Genomic DNA, 23,453 nt, shown 5'->3' on the forward strand with positions numbered 1-23,453 from the left:
ACCAAGAAATAACTTGTCTTTATAAAGTATATTTCATACACCAACGATGTCCCAAAGTGCTAGATAGCTAATAAAGTACATCTGAAGTATAACGGCTGTTTCAATGCAGGGAAATGAGACAGCCATAGTGCACACTGCAAGATCCCACAAACTGCAATCTGCTTCAGTGATTGCGGTTCAATGATTAATGTGGCTAAGATTCCTCAGTCCCATGGGATGTTTGTCTGTCTACGTGAGGGATAAGACAGGTAGTCAATTCAGGACCCTTGTATCCGAATCAACTACATCACTCTCCATCTGCATGAAGAATTCAATCATACTCTGGTCGCACATCCCCAAGGGGCCTTGCACAACTAGATTGCCCATTATTCCTTTCTCGTTAGATAAGACCCAATCGAGGATGGTCTGTCCTCAAGTTGGTTCCTCAACTATCCTGTACACACTCCTCTACAATATTGTTACTAATTTGATCTGCTCAATCCACATGCAGATGAAAGTCACCCATAATTACAGAGGTTCCTTTATTGCATGTATCTCTAATTTCCTGTTTAATGTCATCCCCAACATCAGCACTACAGTTTGTGGGTCCGTATACAATCCCTACTAACGGTTTTTGCCCCTTGATGTTTCTCAGCTCGACCCACAATGATTCCACATCCTCATAATTGTGTTAGTTTTACTAATTTCAGGTGCAATATAAATGTAAGTCATAGTTGTTCTCACCTTATATTGGTCAGCCTTCAATATGGTTTGTCTGCAAGTAGACGAGCTGGATTGGCCTTCATTATCCAGTTTAGAATTTGTAGATTTTTATAATAGCTTCACTTAATTGTTTAGAATCATACAGCTCAGTAGTAAGAGTAAACAAGTCAAATTGAATATGGCCTTACAGCTTCACAGGATCTTTACTAAAAAGAAAATGTTGAGGTGTCAGGATCTCTGGAAGCTCAGTGATATCACACAAAATCACAAGGAAAGGAGAAAAAAGTTATGCACAAAGGGTTTGAAAATATTGTAAATTATTCGTAAAAGTCTCATATCCAGACTCAGCAATATTACCATTTCATGTTAGTTCATGAGGTCACCACTGTGCAACTAAAAAGGTGCCATTATGGTATCTGGTACCCTTGCCACACAGCTCATGAAAAATGTAATTACCTATTTCAGAAAGAATTGGATAAGCACCTAAAAAGAAAAAATGAGGAAGTCAACAGGGAAAGAGCAGGGAAATAATACTAGTCGATTTGCTCTCGCATACGACAGGCCAAATGGCCTTCTCTCTTGCAATATATAATCAAGCAACTAGACGGGTTTGCATTCTGTCCCAGTTGAGATCCAACAGAAAATATGTCTAGATATCTCAATCAGCCAGACGTACTTACAAAATTATTTTTTCCTTGTTTTTCAAAATGAGCATTGCTGGGATGACAAAATGGCTCCAGCTGATCACATGGTAGCTTCTAGAAGTTTCTGATCAGTTTCAAAAGGAACAAAGGCGAATACCTCACACCTTCTGGAATGCAACACACCTTGCATCGCTTAAACAAGCCAAGCCGACACAATGGTCTCACTTAGGTCTGCCCCAGTTAGCTATGAACAAGGGCGATTGTTTGCAACCCCTAGGACGGGATTCTCCGAGCCTCCGCGCCAGAATCGCGCTCGGCGCGGGGGCAGAGAATGGGGCCCCAGGCCCGCGATCAGATCCAACGCCGTTGAAGGAGCCCCCCACCCCACTCCGACGATTCTCCATGGTTGACCGGCCGAGTTCCCGCCGGCGTGGTTCCAACATGGTCCCACCCGGTCGCGGTGGCCGTCCTGGTGGGGGGGCGTCTAGACTCCGTGGGGGGGGGGGGGCCTCCACGACGGCCAGGCCCGCGATCGGGGTCTACTGATCGGCGGGTGTGCGCGATCCGGGGGGGGGGGGGTCTACCTTCTTCCACACCGGCCCGCTGTGTGGCTCCGCCATGTTGCACGGGCCCAGCGTGGAAGAGGCCGCCGCGTGCATGAACGGACCAACGGCCGGCAGTGAAGGGCCACGTATTGGCGTCGGAGCTGCGTGAAGCATTCCGGCGCCGTGCTGGCCCCCTTTGGGCTTCAGAATCACTGGGCCAAGAGGCCCGTTGACGCCGACATGAAGCATTCCGGTGTTTACACCGGCATCAACAGTTACCCATGTTTTTGAGAATCCCGGCCCCAGTCTCCAATCTGGTGCCAATGGTCTAAATGTTACCTGTTCCTGGCTTTGTTAGTTACCCAAGACGTTTCTGCCATATGAACCAAGGCATGCGCTGTATGAACTCCTTTCATTAATAAGTCGTTGGATCTTATAGTATCTGGATTTCCAGAAGGTATTCGATAAGGTGCCGCACAAAAGGCTGTTGCGTAAGAAAAGGGTGCACGGTATTACGGGTAATGAATTAACATAGACAGAGGATTGGTTAACTAACAGAAAGTAAAGATTGGGGATAAATGGATGTTTTTCTAGTTGGCAATCAGTGGCTAGTGGTGTGGCTCAGGGATCAGTTTTGGGACTGCAATTGTTTACAATTTATAAGTTGGGGACCAAGTGTAATGTGTCAAAGTTTGCAGGATGCAAAACTCCTCTCCAGTGTGTGCGCAAAAATAAGCCAACCACCTTTTATTTTATCTTACTCAGGTTTGCTGTGCAAGTTATTCGTTGAGCAGGGCAGCACGGTGGCGCAGTGGTTAGCATTGATGCCTCATGGTGATGAGGACCCGGGTTCGATCTCGGACCTGGGTCACTGTCCGTGTGGAATTTGCAGATTCTCCCCGTGTCTACGTAGGTCTCAGCCCCACAACCTAGGGTAGGTGGATTGGACATGCAAAATTGTCCCTTAATTGGAAAAAAAATTGAATTGGGTACTCTAAATTTATATTAAAACAAGTTATTCATAAGAGGATTGGAACACTCCAAATATAAGGGTTGGAAAAAATGTCACCACTTATAAAGGAGGAAATCAAAAGTCAAAAAAGACCACTTACAGCCAGGTATAAAAGGAGAAATCAGGGCAGTTTAAAATTAGCCCCCTTCTGTCTGTAACAATCCTCACTTGGTTCTATGAATGGGTTTTAAATTTTACATTTTTAAATCAATTCTGAAATAGTATGCAATGAATGGATTATCAGAGACATTGGAGTGGTTTATTAAGGGGAGGTTGTGTCCTACTAATTGAATCAAATTATTTGAGGCAGTAACAAATAGGATTAATGAGGGTGGTGCAGTGGATATTGTCTACATGCATTTTATCGAGGCACTTGACAAGATCTCACATAGCAGACTAATCAGAAAAGAAAGAGCCCAAGGAGCACAAGGGAATGTGGTGAGTTGGATCCAAAATTGGCCCAGTAAAAGGAAATAGAAGGTAATTAATGGCGGATGGATGTTTTTGTAAATGGAAAACTGTTTGCAGTGGGGTTCACAGGACTGTGTTGGGTCCCTTTCTGTTTTTTGTGTATCTTTTCATGATTTGGACTTAGATGAGGCAGGCATGATTGGGCGGTTTGCAGATAGGGGTGGCATGGCTGGCAGAACAGTGGTTTGCACTGCTGCTCAACAACGTCATGGACCCGGATTCAACTCTGACTTTAGGTGACTGTGTGGAGTTTGTACTTTCTTCCCATGTCTGCATGGATTTCCTCCGGGTGCTTTGTTTTCCTCTCCCGGTCCAAAGATATGCAGGTTAGGTGGATTGGCTATGTTAACTGATCCTTGTGTCCAAAGGTTAGCTGGAATTACAGGGATTTGGGGGGGTAGAGAAGAGTTGGCCGAGGTAGGATGCTCTTTCAAAGGGTTGGTGCTGACCCAATGGGCCAAATGGCCTCCTTCTGCACTGTCGGGATTCTATGATTCGATGAATGTCAAAAACTGACCATCAAACAAATTAACACCTACATTTAATCTCAGATATGGTGGGTAAAGACTTTTGGAGCTAAAATTCTGATGCTAAATTACAGCACATACTAAACAAAAAAAAATTTATTTTAAAAAAGCTGTTCACATCCAAATCTCCTGTTGAAAAAGGATTTCTGTTGCTTCAACATAAAGTGCTTTCTCCTCAACCAACAAACCTGTCAACTCCAAGTGTTCCAACAAAGAACTGTCTAATGGTTTCAGCAAGTCTAAAACCAACATTTGACAAAAGTCAAATATTTTGGTGAAAAGTCAAATTCTAAACTTGCTCTAACAAAATTTTCAGGCCGACAGGATTAAAAATAGAAGGAACTATTGTGACGTGTCATCTCTCAATTTCAAAGGGTGGCAAGAGAAGAAAATGAATGGCTTCTCTCACTGTGGAACCTCATGTTGGGCACAGAAGAGTCATTAATTTATAATTGGTAGTGTTTAATAGACTGTTATTACTTGCAATTTTCCCAGTTGACATGTCTGAAGTACCATACAGGACAACAAAATTCAAATTGCAATAACCCTTCATCAACGCATAAAGTAAACAGCAGCCTGAGCTGCCAATCCAGATCTAATTAACTTCTATAACAGGTCGTACAAAGAGCTAATTTAAGATCCCACCTTAGACTTCAAATTAAAATACTGCAACTTAAAGAGTTGGATTTTGCAATAATAATGGCAGCAAAACTGTCAAGAGTTCACTATCATTACTCCTCTGATATTGAATGAAAATTTTGTGAGTCTACAAAATCAGTTAAACATAGCAATCCCGATATGCTGACAGGGATTTTATGCTTCTCCATGAACTTATGCCCACAAGTATTGTAATTAATTAGAAATCATTGAACAGACACAAACTTCTCCTTTAGTGCTCGATTATCACGTTAAAAGATCTAAAAAAGTTATACCCTGTTGATAACGTGTAGCTTTCAAAAAAATACAGCATGCCAAATCATTACTGGTGCTGAAAAACCTTTGCTCCTGGAAAACTATAATTTATATTTGCATTTTTCTTCCATTTTGATAAAAATTCCAATTTTTTTAACATAATGAATTATTTTTAAAGTCAATTTGTGATATTTTAGATTCTATTGTGCACGTCTCATTTATTTCAACCACTGTAAAATTTAATAAAAAGTAAAGGATAATCTCTGAATTTTACTTCATGGTTAGCTATCTGCTTGCCTTGCTTCATTACATCACTGCTCTTTGATATCTGAAGATCCTCTCAACTTAGCACCAGATTTAAACTAACCTCGGAAAAGGTGAAATCCAGGCTACAAGGATTGCAAGATCTTTGGAGGTCAGAGGCAATGCAATCTTTTCACCACTGACTTCAAAATCTGGGGCACAATACTAAAATGTCTTTCACAGAAAATCTACAACTGCCAGATTATTACTTGAGAAACATTCGGCATGAAATGAATTAATGAACAAAAACAGGAAGTTGCTACTTCTTCCAATACATTTTGTACTTTCCAAATGTCTGTACAACATATATTTTAGTTACCATCTTCTGGAAGGTTAGCCAGTCTTAACTTTAGTGAACCTTCAGCTTTGTCACATTGAGACATCACAAATACCCATTTTCAAAATTATTCGCAACTACCAGTTCCAATTAGTTACTTTTATTTTGAGGGCAAGGAGATGAAAGAGGAGGGCGTCCTTGGACAGAACCAACCCAGAAAGAAAATGTCATTCACTACTTCTTGGGTTCAGTGTCAGATTCAACCCAGTGTCTTGGTTCGACAGAGACTACAATGTCTGAAACAAGCAGAAGCCTGAATATATTGAGTGATCGCTGATGGAACAGTTTACAGATGATGATCAGAAAGTGGGGCATTGAGGGGAAGAGTCTCACTTCAGCTGCTTGCATCACTAATTTGCTGTCAGTGATTCTACTATCTCCATTAAATGAAGACCAAGCATAGTGCAATCAATTAGTAACTATTATACCTCATGTGATCTTCTCCTTTCATGCTCGAACACAGGCTTGACCAAAGTACAGCCCAGGGGCCCGATGAGACCCGTGATGCCCCTCCACGCAGCCCCTCTGAGGTAGTTTTTGAAATTCCTGTCAACCAGTTGAGTTTCAAGATTAAACTTGGAGCTGCTCCTCCAACTACAGGTTGATGCTAAAAGGATGACCAGTGAGTCTATCAGCAGCAAATGAGTGGTGGCACAGCTAATAGGGTGCTGAAGACTGGTGGGCGAGAGAAGCAAAGGTGTCCAGGCCAGAGCCCATGGAGCAATGGCGGTGTCAGATTCCAGGGAGCCAAGCAACATTGGGAATGGAGCCAGTGAGACATGGACATCTGACTGGGGAGACTAAGATCTTGGCGGACCAGGGATAGAAAAGTCACCTTGGGTCCATTGAGTTTGAATTGAAGTTTCATGATTTTGGTGGGACTAAGGAGGGGGTGGCGTCTGAGTGGTGTGCACGCGCAGGCTGGCAAGCGAGAGGTGCTGGTGTGGAGTGAGTGAGTGGGGGTTATTGCGAGCCTGCCTTACGCGCAGTAAAAGCTTTCTCACTCACACACACCACCACACCCCAACACATACACACACACGCCACCCACAGACTCTTTTTTAAAAAATATATTTTATTCATGTTTTTTGGCCAAACATAACAATACGTAGTGTTTCTTTTACACAACAATAAAGCAATATAAATAACCGTGGCCTGTTTTAAACAAATAAATAAGTAATATATAAACAAAAAACTAAACTAAATGGCAACTGCCTTGTCCAAAATAAATACTCTCCAAAAATACAATCCAACAATCCAATATACAATTACATATACAATAACATCCCTGAGAGTCCATCCGATTCCTCCCCCCCCCCCCCCCCCCCCCGGGTTGCTGCTGTTATCTACTTCTTTTCCATTCCCTCTATCTTTCTGTGAGGTAGTCGACGAACGGTTGCCACCGCCTGGTGAACCCCTGAGCCGAACCCCTTAACACAAACTTAATCCGTTCTAACTTTATGAACCCTGCCATATCGTTTATCCAGGTCTCCACCCCCGGGGGTTAGGCTTCCTTCCACATTAACAATATCCTGCGCCGGGCTACAAGGGACGCAAAGGCCAACACGTCAGCCTCTCTCGCCTCCTGCACTCCCGGCTCTTCTGCAACCCCAAATATAGCCAACCCCCAGCTTGGTTCGACCCGGACCCCCACCACCTTCGAAAGCACCTTTGCCACCCCCACCCAGAACCCCTGTAGTGCCGGGCATGACCAGAACATGTGGGTGTGATTCGCTGGGCCTCTCGAGCATCTCACACACCTATCCTCTACCCCAAAAAATTTACTAAGCCGTGCTCCAGTCATATGCGCCCTGTGTAGCACCTTCAATTGTATCAGGTTTAGCCTGGCACACGAGGACGATGAGTTGACCCTACGTAGGGCATCAGCCCACAGCCCCTCCTCAATCTCCTCCCCCAGTTCTTCTTCCCATTTCCCTTTCAGCTCATCTACTATGATCTCCCCCTCGTCCCTCATCTCCCTGTATATGTCCGCCACCTTACCGTCCCCCACCCATGTCTCTGAGATCACTCTATCCTGCACTTCCTGCGTCGGGAGCTGCGGGAATTCCCTCACCTGTTGCCTCGCAAAAGCCCTCAATTGCATATACCGAAATGCATTCCCTTGGGGCAACCCATATTTCTCCGTCAGCGCTCCCAGACTCGCAAACGTCCCATCTACAAATAGATCTCTTAATTGTACTACCCCAGCTCTTTGCCATGCTCCAAATCCCCCATCCATTCTCCCCGGAACGAACCAATGATTGTTTCTTATCGGGGACCGCATCGAAGCTCCCATCCCTCCCCTATGCCGTCTCCACTGCCCCCAAATTTTCAATATAGCCACCACCACCGGGCTTGTGGTGTATTTTTTTGGTGAGAACGGCAACGGCGCCGTCACCATTGCTTGCAGGCTAGTCCCCCTGCAGGACGCCCTCTCCAATCTCTTCCATGCCGCTCCCTCCCCTTCTCCCATCCACTTACACACCATTGAAACATTGGCGGCCCAGTAGTACTCACATAGGCTCGGTAGTGCCAGCCCCCCCCTGTCCCTACTACGCTGCAAGAATCCCCGCCTCACTCTCGGGGTCTTCCCAGCCCACACAAAACTCATAACGCTCTTCTCAATTCTTTTGAAAAAAGCCTTCGTGATCACCACCGGGAGGCAGTGGAACACAAAAAGGAATCTCGGGAGGACCACCATTTTAACCGCCTGCACCCTACCTGCCAATGACAGGGACACCATGTCCCATCTCTTGAAATCCTCCTCCATCTGTTCCACTAACCGTGTTAAATTAAGCCTATGTAATGTACCCCAATTCTTGGCTATCTGCATCCCCAGGTACCGGAAGTCCCTTGTTACCTTCCTCAACGGTAAATCCTCTATCTCTCTGCTCTGCTCCCCTGGATGCACCACAAATAGCTCGCTTTTCCCCATGTTCAGTTTATACCCTGAAAAATCCCCAAACTCCCCAAGTATCCGCATTATCTCTGGCATCCCCTCCACCGGGTCCGCCACATATAGCAACAAATCATCCGCATACAGAGATACCCGGTGTTCTTCTACCCCCCTAAGTACTCCCCTCCACTTCCTGGAACCCCTCAGTGCCATGGCCAGGGGTTCAATCGCCAGTGCAAACAATAACGGGGACAGAGGACATCCCTGCCTCGTCCCTCTATGGAGCCGAAAATAGTCAGACCCCCGTCCATTCGTGACCACGCTCGCCATCGGGGCCCTATACAGCAACTGTACCCACCTGATATACCCGTCCCCAAAGCCAAATCTCCTCAACACCGCCCACAAATAATCCCACTCCACTCTATCAAATGCTTTCTCGGCATCCATCGCCACTACTATCTCCGCTTCCCCCTCTGGTGGGGGCATCATCATTACCCCTAGCAGCCTCCGTATATTTGTATTTAGCTGTCTCCCCTTCACAAACCCAGTTTGGTCCTCATGTACCACCCCCGGGACACAATCCTCTATCCTCATTGCCATTACCTTGGCCAGAATCTTAGCATCCACATTCAGGAGGGAAATGGGCCTGTATGACCCGCATTGCAGCGGGTCTTTTTCCTTCTTTAGGAGGAGCGATATCGTTGCCTCTGACATAGTCGGGGGCAGCTGCCCCCTTTCCCTCGCCTCATTAAAGGTTCTCATCAGTAGCGGGGCCAGCAAGTCCAAATATTTCTTATAGAATTCAACTGGGAATCCGTCTGGTCCCGGGGCCTACCCCGCCTGCATGCCTCCAATCCCTCTCACTACTTCCTCCGTCTCAATCTGTGCTCCCAGCCCCACTCTCTCCTGTTCCTCCACCTTAGGAAATTCCAGCTGATCCAGAAAGCACATCATTCTCTCCTTCCCGTCCGGGGGCTGCGCTTCATATAATCTTTCATAAAATGCCTTGAACACTCCATTCACTCTCTCCGCTCCCCGCTCCATCTCCCCCTCCTCATCTCTCACCCCCCCCATCTCCCTCGCTGCTCCCCTTTTCCTCAGTTGGTGGGCCAACAACCTACTCGCCTTCTCCCCATATTCATACTGTACACCCTGTGCCTTCCTCCATTGTGCCTCTGCCTTGCCCGTAGTCAACAAGTCAAATTCTATATGTAGCCTTTGCCTTTCCCTGTATAGTCCCTCCTCCGGTGCCTCCGCGTATTGCCTGTCCACCCTCAGCAGTTCTTTCAACAACCGCTCCCTTTCCCTACCCTCCTGCTTTCCTTTCTGTGCGCTAATAGATATCAGCTCCCCTCTAACCACTGCCTTCAGTGCCTCCCAGACCACTCCCACCTGTACCTCCCCATTATCATTAATTTCCAAGTACCTTTCAATACACCCCCTCACCCTTAAACACACCCCCTCATCTGCCAATAATCCCATGTCCATTCTCCAGGGTGGAAGCTGTTGTTTTTCTTCCCCTATCTCCAGGTCCACCCAGTGTGGAGCATGATCCGAGATGACTATAGCCGTGTACTCCGTCCCCGTCACCTTTGGGATCAGTGCCCTTCCCAAAACAAAAAAATCTGTTCGTGAAAATACTTTATGTACATAGGAGAAAAACGAAAACTCCTTACTCCTAGGTCTACTAAATCTCCAGGGATCTACTCCTCCCATCTGCACCATAAAATCCTTAAGCACCCTAGCTGCAGCCGGCCTCCTTCCGGTCCTGGACCTCGATCTGTCCAGCCCTGGGTCCAGCACCATATTAAAGTCTCCACCCATTACCAACTTCCCCACTTCTAGGTCCGGGATTCGTCCTAACATACGCCTCATAAAATTGGCATCATCCCAGTTCGGGGCATACACGTTCACTAATACCACCGCCTCCCCTTGCAGTTTGCCACTCACCATCACGTATCTGCCCCCACTATCTGCCACTATAGTCTTTGCCTCAAACATTACTCGCTTCCCCACTAGTATGGCCACCCCCCTGTTTTTTGCATCTAGCCCCGAATTAAACACCTGCCCCACCCATCCTTTGCGTAGTCTAACCTGGTCTGTCAGCTTCAGATGCGTCTCCTGAAGCATAACCACATCTGCCTTAAGTTTCTTTAGGTGTTCGAGTACCCATGCCCTCTTAATCGGCCCGTTCAGCCCTCTCACATTCCACGTGATCAACCGAATTGGGGGGCTCTTTACTACCCCCCCCCCCCCCCCCCCCCCCTCCCCCTTGACGACTAGCCATCCCCTTTTTCAATCCAGCTCCTTACCCGGTTCCCATGTAGCTGTATCCCCCCCAGGCGGCGCCCCCCCCGCCCCGACCCCCCCCCCCTCCCATACCAGCTCCCCCTTCTCCCCAGCAGCAGCAACCCAGTTAACCCCCCCCCCCCCCCCCCGCTCGATCCCAAGCTAGCGTAATTGCACCCCCCATGTTGCTCCCAGAAGTCAGCAAACTCTGGCCGACCTCGGCTTCCCCCCGTGACCTCGGCTCACACTGTGCGAGGCCCCCTCCTTCCTGCTTCCCTGTTCCCGCCATGATTACCAGAGCGTGGGAACAAAGCCCGCGCTTCCCCTTTTGGCCCCGCCCCCAATGGCCGGCACCCACAGCTCCTCATCCTCCCTCACCCCCTCCCCCACGACATGGGGAAGAGAGAGAAGTTACAGGGTCGCAGGTTTAACAATCTGGGAAGTCTTCTCTTCCCCCTTTTCCCCCCTTCAACCCACAAGTTCACCCCCCCCCCCCTCACTTTTGTCCCAAACGTTCTCCTTCTGGCCCGCTCACTCCAGCTTCTCCTCGACAACAAATGTCCACGCCTCGTCTGCCGTTTCAAAATAGTGGTGTTTCCCTAGATGTGTGACCCACAGTCTTGCCGGTTGCAACATTCCGAATTTGACCTTCCTTTTATGCAACACCGCCTTGGCCCGATTAAAGCTTGCCCTCCTTCTCGCCACCTCCGCACTCCAATCTTGAAACACGCGGATCACCGCATTCTCCCACCTACTGTTCCAAGTTTTCTTGGCCCATCTGAGGACCATCTCTCTGTCCTTGTATCGGAGAAATCTCACCACTATTGCTCGAAGAATTTCTCCAGCCCTCGGTCTTCGCGCCATAACTCGATAGGCTCCCTCCACCTCCAGCGGACCCGTCGGGGCCTCCGATCCCATTAACGAATGCAGCATCGTGCTCACATATGCCCCGACGTCCGCCCCTTCTGCACCTTCGGGAAGACCAAGAATCCTTAAGTTCTTCCTCCTCGCATTGTTCTCCAGCACCTCCAGCCTTTCCACACATCTTTTGTGTTGTGCCTCGTGGATCTCCGTTTTCACCACCAGACCCTATATGTCGTCCTCATTCTCAGCAGCCTTTGCCTTCACGACCCGAAGCTCCTGTTCCTGGGTCTTTTGCTCCTCCTTTAGCCCCTCAATCGCTTGTAATATCGGGGCCAACAGCTCCTTCTTCATCTCCTTTTTGAGTTCATCTACGCAACGCCGCAGGAACTCTTGTTGGTCAGGGCCCCATATTAAACTGCCTCTTTCCGACGCCATCTTGCTTTGTGCCTGCCTTCCTGGCCGCTGCTCTTGAGGATCCACCGCAATCCGGCTACTTTCCTCTCTTTTTTCCATCCGTGTCCAGGGGGGGGTTCCCTTCTGGATTACCGCACAGTGTTATTTGCCGTTAAAATTGCCGATGGGGCTCCTATTAAGAGCCCAAAAGTCCGTTCCACCGGGAGCTGCCGAAACGTGCGACTTAGCTGGTCATCGCCGCACCCGGAAGTCCCACCCACAGACTCTTCTGCACATGCCAAAACATTTTGGTAAGTTTTATTGCCTACTCCTTTTTAGCTCAACAATTTGTTATGACATTGCTTTGCATTTGTTCGGAAATTGTTTCTTCCCTTAAAACTTTAATTGAGTTCATTGTTTTGCCAAATATTATCATTCTGAAATATGTTCATTGGCCCTTTGGTTAGAAAAATAAGCAAGCGTGGCCCACGGAGCATGAAGGTTGGAAATGTCTGCTTTAACATCACTGTTGAAAGACCCCAGTAAAAGTTAACCCATTAATAAGGTGTAGCTGTTTTTTTTTATTTTTACGGCAGACTAAGTTAATTATTAAGACTAAAAAGCAAATTAATTCAAAGCACAGCTAACCAAATAAAGTGAGTAACATAGTAATACTATTGGTTTATGTTGTTGCCACTGCATCAAAATTACTGTCAGATTGAATCACGATATGAGACCATTCAGCCATCATGTACTGACATTGATCTCCCAATTAATCCAACTACCTTGCTCTTTCCCACAGAGTTTAAAATATTTTTAATTAATTTTTGAAAGTTATTATTGAATTGCCTTATGACCTAGTTAGTATGATGGGACCTCGCCATAAGTGAGTCCCTCTGATATTTTAAATGCAGGTTTGGGCGCTTGGATCTGCTCGGACAGCACAAATCTTGAAATGCTTGTGAAAAGCTGCTCTATGCAATGGGTTTGGCATTATTCATCTACTGTTGGAACTTGGGCTTTAATCCAGCCTAGATATAATGGTTGTTGGGCAAATCTAGGTTCCTGCAAGGCTGGACTCTCATTACAAGACAGTCATTAATTAGCAATTTAACTCCCTTCATTGGTGTGGAAATAGTGGGGAAGACATTTGGGGAGAACAGGTAGGATTTTTAAAAGGTTTTTGAAAAGCATTTTCAGATAAAGCAATATAGATTTTGTAAAGAGTCTGACCAATTAGAGAATAAAAACACTAATGAGGTTTAGAAACCAGTTGTCAATGTGTTCGGTTTATGCTTGAAAAAGCAATGCTGGGTCCATTTAAAAACACCAAATCTCTTGATTCATAATAGTTTGTATCTTTCTTATTGGGGCAGTGAGGTTGGCACATCCAGAACTGAATCACGAGGTTCTGGGCTCTAGCTCAAGTCCAAAGACTTCAACACAATCTAGGCCGACACTCCAGTGTAGAATTGTCGAAGGTGTAGACTTTCGATGAGAAGCTGAACTCAGGATCCGATGTGTAAGATCTCATGGTACTGTTTGAAAAAGCGGAAGCGATTTCTCCCAATTTCCAGTCCAAAGTTTGGACCTTAGCCAACACAACAAAAACTAAATCATCTTACTGTATTTCAGGTACTTCTTTGTCCACTTAAAAAAAGTCACCAAACTCCAAAAAATAATTTATGGCACTTCTTTTTTGCATGAAGAAAATGCAATAAATTGTTCCTTCCTTCTAAAGTTTCTTAAGAAGGAACTTTAAAATTTATCCCAGATTCCTAAATGTGAGTTCAGAATTTTGTTTGATATCAAGTTAACTTTGCAGTATACATTATTCAACCCTAACCAGCTATACTCAATGGATGTAATTTCCATATTCCATAAAGTATTTGATCACTCAAGCCCTAGATTTACTGTGACAAAGTTAAATTTAACCTCAATCCATTGTTCAATCCTGTTTTGTTTCAATATACATTGCTTTGATGAAGTCTATTCCACATCTCTCGTATTTTGTGAGAAAAATAATTTATCCTAACTTTGTTTCAAAGTTTGATCATTTTGTATTTCATAATTTCAGCTTTGGAGTCATGTTTGGAGTTATATAATTGGCTACATTCAAACTGCTCATGTCTTCCATAACTTGAGATTTTAAGCCAGGAACAGGTTGCCTTTACACCCTCCATTCTGTGACCTGTGTTTTGCAGTTATTGTAGGTTTATCCCAGGATTTGCTGGCTTCTTAACCCAACTGCCGGTGGCAGTTTTTTGTTCAAAAAATAGTTCTTTGCATGTTAACAATTTACAAAGCTTAAATAAGGCCAGAATATAGCTGGAGCCACTCTCAGAGATGCTTCATGTTCATCTCTGGGACATAACTGAGCTATATCACAGTTATGTCCCAGAGATGAACATGAAGCGTCTCTGAGAGTAGCTCCAGCTATATTCTGGCCTTATTTAAGCTTTGTAAATTGTTAACATGCAAATAACTATTTTTTGAACACAAAACTGCCACCGGCAGTACAAGGATTAAAGCTAAAGGCAGCTTTATTAGTGAACTCCAGCACAAAACTGATCTTGCATCAAATGGATTCAGTGAAAATAAAGCCAAATATTTATAAATCTTTGCAATGCAGTTGTTGACTGCAAACGTGGAACGGTTCCTTATGTATGAGTAAGAAAAACAAAGCAATAAATTAGACTTCTCTCCTCCCACCCCGCAAATCAGCTTAAATCAGTTTATCAGTGATTTAACCTGCAATGTTCTTCCTTCAGCAAATAACTGCATATTAACGCACCTTCTATATACTTTTGGATGTGATATCACACTCCTGTCTCACTGATCCCGGTGTTCAGAATTCAATGCCAAGAAAGTAACAAACGTGAATAAAGTAGTTTATTGGTGCCACTTGATCTGTGCTTTCATGTAGGAAAGCTAGAAAAACAACACAATAAATGCCTCTTGTTTCCCATCAAAATGTAACCAAAGCTTCCTTTAACCAAGCAGCCTGAAATGGAAAACATCTCAATCACTCCCTTCAAACAAGGCTAGCAACACTAATATATTATCAAGAAAACAATGCTGGAAACAATAAACCGGTGTTTTTGGCCATGAGAGGTTTTCAAAAACAAAAACAGTTGCAACACAACCAAAATTCTGAACAAACACTCTTTTGGAGGAGGATTTTAAATTGTGATATCCTTGTTAATATGTAAATGATGTTTGAAGCACACTTGTCTGCATTCATTGGGTATATATTGTTGCTAAAAACATTTTTGATTGTGAAGACAAAACACTGAGTTTTTCACCTCTGGTAGAGTATAGTGATAATATCACTCGACCAGCAGTCCAAAGGTAATGCTCTCAGGGCATGGGCTAAAATTCCACAACAGAGTAAATCTGAAAGGTAAAGCTAATCTCAGGAATGGTAACCATGACAATTATCAATTGTTATAAAATGTCATTTGGTGAACAAAGAACATTAATCCAACCTTACTTGATCAGGCCTACATACGAGTCCAGACCCAGGGAGTGCGATTGACTCTTAACGTCTCTCTAATATGGCCAAACACTTCACAGAAAGGAGGACTTTTACACAAAGATGGTACACATGCTGAATATGATACTACTAACTGCAATCCACTATTCTCTAGTTTTCCAAATTACAATGTCATTCCCTTTCCTTTAACTATCTGCTTTTGTGGAAGAAAGTGAAAAGAAAACAGGAATCCAATGCTTACATTTTAATTGGGTTCTCTGTACACACTCCGTACTAATGCAGTTATCCAAGGAGAAAAAGTAGGAAGAAATCACTGGGAGTTGGCAGTTATTGCTACAATCGTGAATTAAAACTGTTCTACTTCAAATAGTAATTTTTATACAACTTTCTTTTTGAAATTATGTCGAAGCATTCAGCTCAGAAATTAGCATTACCTGCATTCTACTGATTTTAGTGCATCCAGGAAAACGGTTGATTCTGTCAACAACAGTATCCTGGTTGATCATTTTGGTATAATTGGTATAACTGGAAAAAGGAGAAACTCGTTTGAAGTTTTCCATCACATTGGGAAAATTCTTAAGAATGTAAATGTCAAGGGAAACAACAAAGTCATACTATATGAGAAGAGAGTGTTGATTAATGGACTCTGGTTAGTAGAGGCACTGCCATGGAGAATGAGCCAGTTGAAATTTAAACCAGTCAGCTGGATTCCGATTGGTCCAAGTATTGCAACAGTTCCAATAGTCATCCAGCGCACGGCGAAATTATCAGTAACAGATTTCACTGCTGGCATCCATGGAGTTTCAAGCAGAAATTACAGAAAATACTGATTGTAGGAACATCCAACTTCATAAAAACAAACATGCAGAATTTCATCATAGCTTTAATTCATTCCTAGGAATATGTGCAGTGGCCGGCACAGGACTCAATCTGGCCTGGAATTCCTGCTCTTCTCAGATAATTTCAGGGGTTAACATTAAGGTCAACTAAGTTCTGGATCATCTATCACTTTGGCATTTGACGTAGTACAACTCACTGGCCAGAAAGTCCGGGTAAAAGCTCACCTCTGGCAGCATTGGAAGCCACAATACAAGTTTACAATATGCAGGAAATTAGTTGTCTGCAGTCATGGCTTCCACCCTTCTCAGGCAGGATGTCCTACCTCCAAGAGCTGCTAACCAATTAGAGAGCCAGCAGTGCTTCAGTCCCAGCAGTACCACCAGGAGCAGTGATCACTCCTAGGACTGCAGCAGGCCCCAAACCAGCGATGAGATCTGGAGCAAAGCCACGTGAGGCCATGGTTCATCAGGATCAATCAAGCAGTATCCATTGAGGCAGGTTGGGGAGGAAATTACAAGGATGGGGTGTTTCCCCTGGTGACGACAGCTGGCGTGGACCACAGGGTTCCTAATCAAGAGGGTTCCCACTGCACCCACAGGGAGGCTCCCAGGATGGCCTCCAGAGGTGGCAGGTGTCCATCTGCCACAGAAAATAGCAGGAAGAGGCCCTTAACTGGCCAAAAGATGGGCAAGCTGCCCACCACCTAAGCCACTGCTGCTAAAATACCAGAGGAGGCAGAAAGGCATGGCCTTAGGCATTATCCCCCTACATTTTAGGTGACTCATCTCCAACCTGCCTCCAAGCACACTCCGAGGGAGCACAAAATTCCAGCCAAGGTATCATTAAACTAGTCAGGCAGCAATGCAAGTCATGCATTTCAATGTTGTACCCGAAAAGCTTTAGGTCCATAGCCACATATAAAAAAGCTAATATGCTGCTTAATAAGAATGTTATCAGGGGAGCTTACAAGGGAGGAATAGGAATAGACCAAAGATGGAACCCTGTAACATAGCAGAGATGGTCTGATATTAAAAGCCATACAGACACTATGCCAGTTATATCAATTCGGCCGGAGTAGAAAGCAAAATAGGCAAGGGAAGGTAAAGTGTTACACCTATAGCCCAGTCACAACTGGTCACTTTGATCAGGTTATTCTTGACGCTACACAAACCAGAATGAAGAAATTAAAACAGGTAAGTGAGCATGAGGAATATAGAGTCAGGTGTTAACAAAACAGTCTAGAATTTTGGAAAAGAAAGAAAGATTGTAAATATGTTTGGATAAAGCAGAGGGTGGTTTATGATAGGTTCATGATAGGTTTGATTAAGGACTATAGTTTGAAACTGAAGGTGGAAGGGAGGAGCATGAGACTTAGGAGTAGGAGTGGCCATCAGGCCTTTTGAGCTTGCTCCACCATTTGATAAGATCACGGCTGATTGGATTTTGGTCTCAACTCCATTTTCCTGTCTGCCCCAGTAACCCTCGACTCTGTTGTTTATCAAAAGTCTATCTAACTCAGCCTTGCATAGATTAAATGCAGCCTCCACTGCTTTCTGAAGATATTTTACAGACCAACAAACTCTTAAAATAAATTCTCATCCCCATTTGAAAAGGGAGACATCTTATTTTTAAACTGCGTCCTTGGTTCTAGTCTCCTCCACACCCTCCCCATATCCAGCATATCAAGTCACCTCAAGATTATATCTGTTTAAATAAGATCACCTCTCATTCTTCTAAACTCCAGTAGGCTAAAGGCACAACCTATTCAACCTTTCTTCATGAGATAAGCCCTTCATCCCAGAAATGAGTGACGTAAATCTCGCCGAGGAAGGGAGGTCGAGGGAGTAAGACATAATATCTGGAAAGGGGGGCAAATCCCAGTAACATCTTGAAAAGAAAAACTGCCTCTGCAATTGTTTTCACATAAACTTGCATTATACGCAGCATTTAAAATAAACATTAACATTTAATAGAAGTATTTACACCCACAAATGCGCGATGTAGAATACTATAGATTTTTCCCAAACTAACCCCATCTCAGACCTTACCCTTTGTTCTTCCTCCCCCTCCTCACTCTTAACAGCATGAAACCAATCATATTTCTACCTTCAGTTCTGAAGAAGAGTCTTATTGAACTTGAACTGTTCCTTTCCTCACAGAAGCTGCTAGACCTGCCGAATATTTACAGCAATTCATTGTTATTTCATCCGATATAGAATATGGAAGATGTGAAATTACGACTTACATAACCTATGTAGGACCACAAAAACTTCTTCAGACCTTCCAAACTCTAACCAACACCCTACATGATGTTGATGTGAAATATATTGAAAATGTTTTCAGGAGTTTATGAAAAAGTCAGAAATTTGTAAATGGATCCCATTTTGAAAAATATTGTATTTGTGATGTGATTCTCATTAAGTTATTTTTAGGACAAAGGTTAATACTGTAAACTCAGCCTTGTTAATCTGTGCAATTAAAAAAATAATAGACGAGAAGACATAATTGGTAGGTTTAATTAATGTTAAGTTTCTTTAAAGTTTGAGATGGCAAGTTACTACAGCCAATGACTTACATTGACGGAGACTTATTAATGTAATAATTTCTCAAGAAGCTTCACAGGAGTGTTAACCATTGTAGGGTGTTGGTTAGAGTTTGGAAGGTCTGAAGAAGTTTTTGTGGTCCTACATCGGTTATGTAAGTCGTAATTGACTCAGAACTATTCACAAACATACAGTAAAGGGTACAAGCTAGGAGCTGTCTCCATATTTGCTGGTACACATGGCTCTGTGCAACATGACTGATGCTGGTCATGTGCTCTCTTCCATCACCATGTGGACTGTACTGTACGCAGTTACACATTAACCTCTTATGTTGCAGACCCTTATGCTACATTATCAAACAAAACTTCACACTGAGCCAGAGGTTTTGGGAGTGAGAGCACACCGAGCCTCAAGGATGCCCAAAACGCCAGAAGCAGAGGAGTGCAAAGATACCGGAAGCTGATAGTGGCTGAGGACATCACAGAGAAACAGTAACAAAGCTATGGAAGAATTTGAAAGCAAGGATGTAAATTTTTAAATTGAGGAATTGCTGAACTGGGAGTCAATAAAGATCAGCTGACACATGAATAATAGGTATATGGGGCTTGCTGTGAGTTAGGCCATGAGTTTTGGATGAGCTATTAAGCGATTAAACAATTTCACTCCGTCAATACTTTTGGCAAGAGTGGCAGGCAGAAATTTATTGGTTTGATTTGTTGTAGCATTAACTTTCTCAAAGGGTTTGTTTTTCTCCCCCACCAAATTATTGATTATATTTGAGATCCAGCTCTAAACAACATTATGTACATATGCAGGCCTTAAAGCCAGATTTACCGCCCAACTCCCCTCATGTGGTAGCGCTTTTAAGCAGGAATTGGATATATATTGGTTGACTGTATGCTTCAAATGAGCTTAATCTATAAACCAACTGAAGAGAATGATTTGGTCCCCTTCACTATGTGTCACTTCGTTGTTCAGGTTTCCTATAGTGTCAACTGCGTAAACTTAATTGAAGCTATTGAAAAGTAGCAAGGGAAACTTGGAAATTAGTTTTTTCTCTTATCTAACGTGATGGGATTTAATTTCAAAGGCATTCTCATCTTTGAAGCACAATTATTTCCATGTCTTGATACAGTGCCTTACATGTTCATCGGCTATTGTAGGATTCAATGTGCCTGGTTTGGCAGGAGCTCATTTTAATGCCTCGGTGTATAAAATGGCTACATATCATCATCCTATAAATTGAGCACATTGAGTAAGTGCTGCTGATACCTGTCATTTGGCGATGCCTTCATTCAATCAAAGATGACATGGCTGATCTTTCAGTTTTGTTTTGAGCTATTCGGCTACCTGCAACAAAATGATTAAATTGTACAACTCTGGTGGGATTAAAGCTGATTAAATTTACCAATTCACTTTTGAGTCAGCTGACATGTTTATTAAAGATTATTCATTTCTTATGGAAGAAGTTAAGTACTTTCCACAAGCACCATATATGTGGGAAAGAAAAGACAAGGGAATAAATGAAAAGCAAAACAGTATCAATTGTATGAAGCCATTATTTTAGTTCGGAATATTTCTAATTGCTGGTTTAGGTTTTTTTTAAATCAAAGGAAGAAAGGGTATGGAAATGTAATGTCCATGTTAGTATGTTCAAATCATAGATCAATGGACTTTAGATACTAAGGGAATCAAGGGATAATAGGCAAAGTGCAGAAAGGTAACAGCTGAGGTAGAATTAAGATCAGCTATGAACTCGTTGATTAGGCTTGAATGGTCTACTCCTCTTATTTATCATGTTATGTTCTTGAGGAGCCGTCAAGGCAGATGAGCAAAAGCAAAAGCTTGGTCAAAGACTTAGATTCTAAAGAGCATCCTCAAAGAGGAAATAGAGGCAGAGAGGCTGAAGGCACGCTAACAATGGTACAGCAACTAAAATTGTGATGCTTAAAGATCCCAGAATTAGAAGGGCACAAATCTTGAAAGGTTGTAGAGGTTTGGGGGGGGGGGGGGGGGGGGGGAGAGACAAAAGAAGGTTTTGAAAACAAGGAGGATAACTATAAAGTCAAAGGACAAACAAAATGCTGCAAATTCTGGAAACTTGTAAGAATTGTTTTTATTCTTTCATGGGGTGTGGGAATTACTGGCAAGGCCAGCATTTATTGTCCATCCCTAATTGCCCCCAAGAAGGTACTAGTGAACCACTTCTTGAACTGCTGCACGCCTTGTGATATAGGTCCACCACAGTGCTGTTAGATGGGGAGTGCTCGGATTCTGACCTTGTGACAGTGAACGAACAGCAATTTAGTTCCAAGTTAGGATGCTGTGTGGCTTGGAGGGGAACATGAAAACGATGGTGCTCCCATGCATCTGCTGCCCTTGTCCTTCTGAGGTGATAAGCGTTCACGGATTTAGAAGATGCTGTTGAGAGATGCTGGATGCACTGATTAAAGGTCATTGACCTGAAATGGTAACTCTACCTCTCTCTCCCCACATATGCTGTCCGACCTGCTGCGCATTTTCTGTTTTAGTTTAAAATCAAAAGCGTTGATTAACAATGAGCTAATATAGGTCAGTGAGCACAGGGATAATAGGTCAACAGGACTTGATGAGACACAGGCAGCGGAGTTCATAACCACCCCAAGTTTAGAGGCTAAAATATGGTAGGCCAGCCAGAATCGCGTGGATATGTGGTTTTAAGCTCAGCTTGGGATTAAATAGGATATTATATTGCAAACAACATACTGTTTTAAAATTAGGGGTCACACTTCTGGGACAGAGTTAGGAGAATTGTTTTCTCAGAGGTTTGTGCGACTTTGGAGCTCTGCCTCAGATGACAGCAGAAGCGCTGTTACTGAATATCTTTTACGGTGGAGGTAAACAAGGGTTCTTGCGAGGCAAGAGAATCAAAGGTTATTTGGAGGAAGATGGGGAATATGGAACTCAACACAAACAGATCCCTCATGCTTTTATTGAATGGATGAACAGACTCAAGGGGCAAATTGTCTTCTTTTGCACCTATTTTGTACGTTCATATGGCTCCCACTGAAATTGCAAGAACCTGGGCATCTGGTGAGAACAATGTTAGTCTCATTTGCTGCCGCTATGACCAGATACATGAAACTTTCTGTCGCAGCTCGAGCAGATCAAGTAATGGTCACTCACTTGGTGAATAAACTGGGCGGATGATCACGCTTTTTTAATCCTGCAAACAATCTTGGAAACCTATAATGATGTAACTGAACTCACTTGAAGTGCCCATTTGGAAAAGAGCAATGGTGCATTTTAGGCACTGTAGATCATGCTAAACACAGAGTGTTGTCAACTTTGGTTAAATGCATTCCTTATAAGTTTCATCACTGTCCCATCATCATTGGTCATCCCAAATTTCCATTCACAGTATCCATGCCAAACAGAAAGCAAACAGACTCCAATTGAGGTGTCTTGACTGTCAAAAACATTTTTATAACTAATCAACAAAGGAGTTGAAATTTCTTTTAAAATGCCCTTACAATTTTCCTCCTGGGCTATGAAGGCTATTAAAATCCAATTTCTGTAAGCATCAGGACACTCCTGACAACCTAAGTTTTAAAAAGAAAGGTTGTATACAATTTACAATTCAGAAACTCTCCAATTTCATTTAGGCTGTTTGGTTAAGCCAGTAAGTGAAGGTGATATACATCCAGATAAAGAAATAACAGCCAGGGTTCGTCCGGTGTACAGCCTGACTCTAGGTAAGTACTGACCTTTTCTACATTCCTCTCGTTCAGGGAATAACAAAGGGGGCAGTGAATATTTTTAATTTCAATGTATTTTATAGTGATATTGGCTGTAATTTAAAATGCTTACAAGACTTGCTTTTTCTCTCTCCTTTCAATCTAATTTGAATCAATACTAATACATGCAAACAATAAAATAAATAACCAACTGCTGCCTGCCAATAAAAGCAATATATTTTGAAATCTTTTACCTTTCGAAGGACCTTTGGGCAGCACGGTAGCACAAGTGGATAGCACTGTAGCTTCACAGCACCAGGATCCCAGGTTCGATTCCCCGCTGGGTCACTGTCTGTGCGGAGTCTGCACGTTCTCCCCGTGTCTGCGTGGGTTTCCTCCGGGTGCTCCGGTTTCCTCCCACAGTCCAAAGACGTGCAGGTTAGGTGGATTGGCCATGATAAATTGCCCTTAGTGACCAAGAAAAGGTTAGGAGGGATTATTGGGTTACGGGGATAGTGTGGAAGTGAGGGCTTAAGTGGGTCGGTGCAGACTCGATGGGCCGAATGGCCTCCTTCTGCACTGTATATTCTATGTTCTATGAAGGAGTTACCAAGAAAAGGAACTGGGTAGGAGTAAATTTTTCATTGAAATATTTACTGGACAAAACCAAGGGCACCGGTGCAGACTCAATGGGCTGAATGGCCTGCTTCTGAACTGTAAATTATATGAAAAATGTGTACTTTCTTTTTAAAGTAAGCAGTACTTTTCAATCATCCAATTTGCATTTCATTTGGTATACCAGGAGATAGGCAGGATAAAATCTCTCCTGAAGTATGCAAAAAGAAAAAGGAGTACAAGCTATTATTTTTCATTTTTACCAAAAAGGCTGAAAAGGGACAGTTCTGCAAATAAAATACTTGCTCCTCTTTTTAAGCTTGCTACCAGCATTTTATGTTTAAGATT

General features: G+C 43.6%; 1 protein-coding gene across 1 annotated transcript in view; it reads right to left on the bottom strand.

Annotated features, from left to right (window-relative positions):
• The window catches only part of cdc73 (cell division cycle 73, Paf1/RNA polymerase II complex component, homolog (S. cerevisiae)), a 523,455-nt gene that overhangs the window by 260,764 nt on the left and 239,238 nt on the right, over nucleotides 1-23,453 (bottom strand). The window lies entirely within an intron of this gene.

Source organism: Scyliorhinus torazame, chromosome 7, assembly GCF_047496885.1.
Source record: "Scyliorhinus torazame isolate Kashiwa2021f chromosome 7, sScyTor2.1, whole genome shotgun sequence".
Lineage (NCBI taxonomy): Eukaryota > Metazoa > Chordata > Chondrichthyes > Carcharhiniformes > Scyliorhinidae > Scyliorhinus > Scyliorhinus torazame.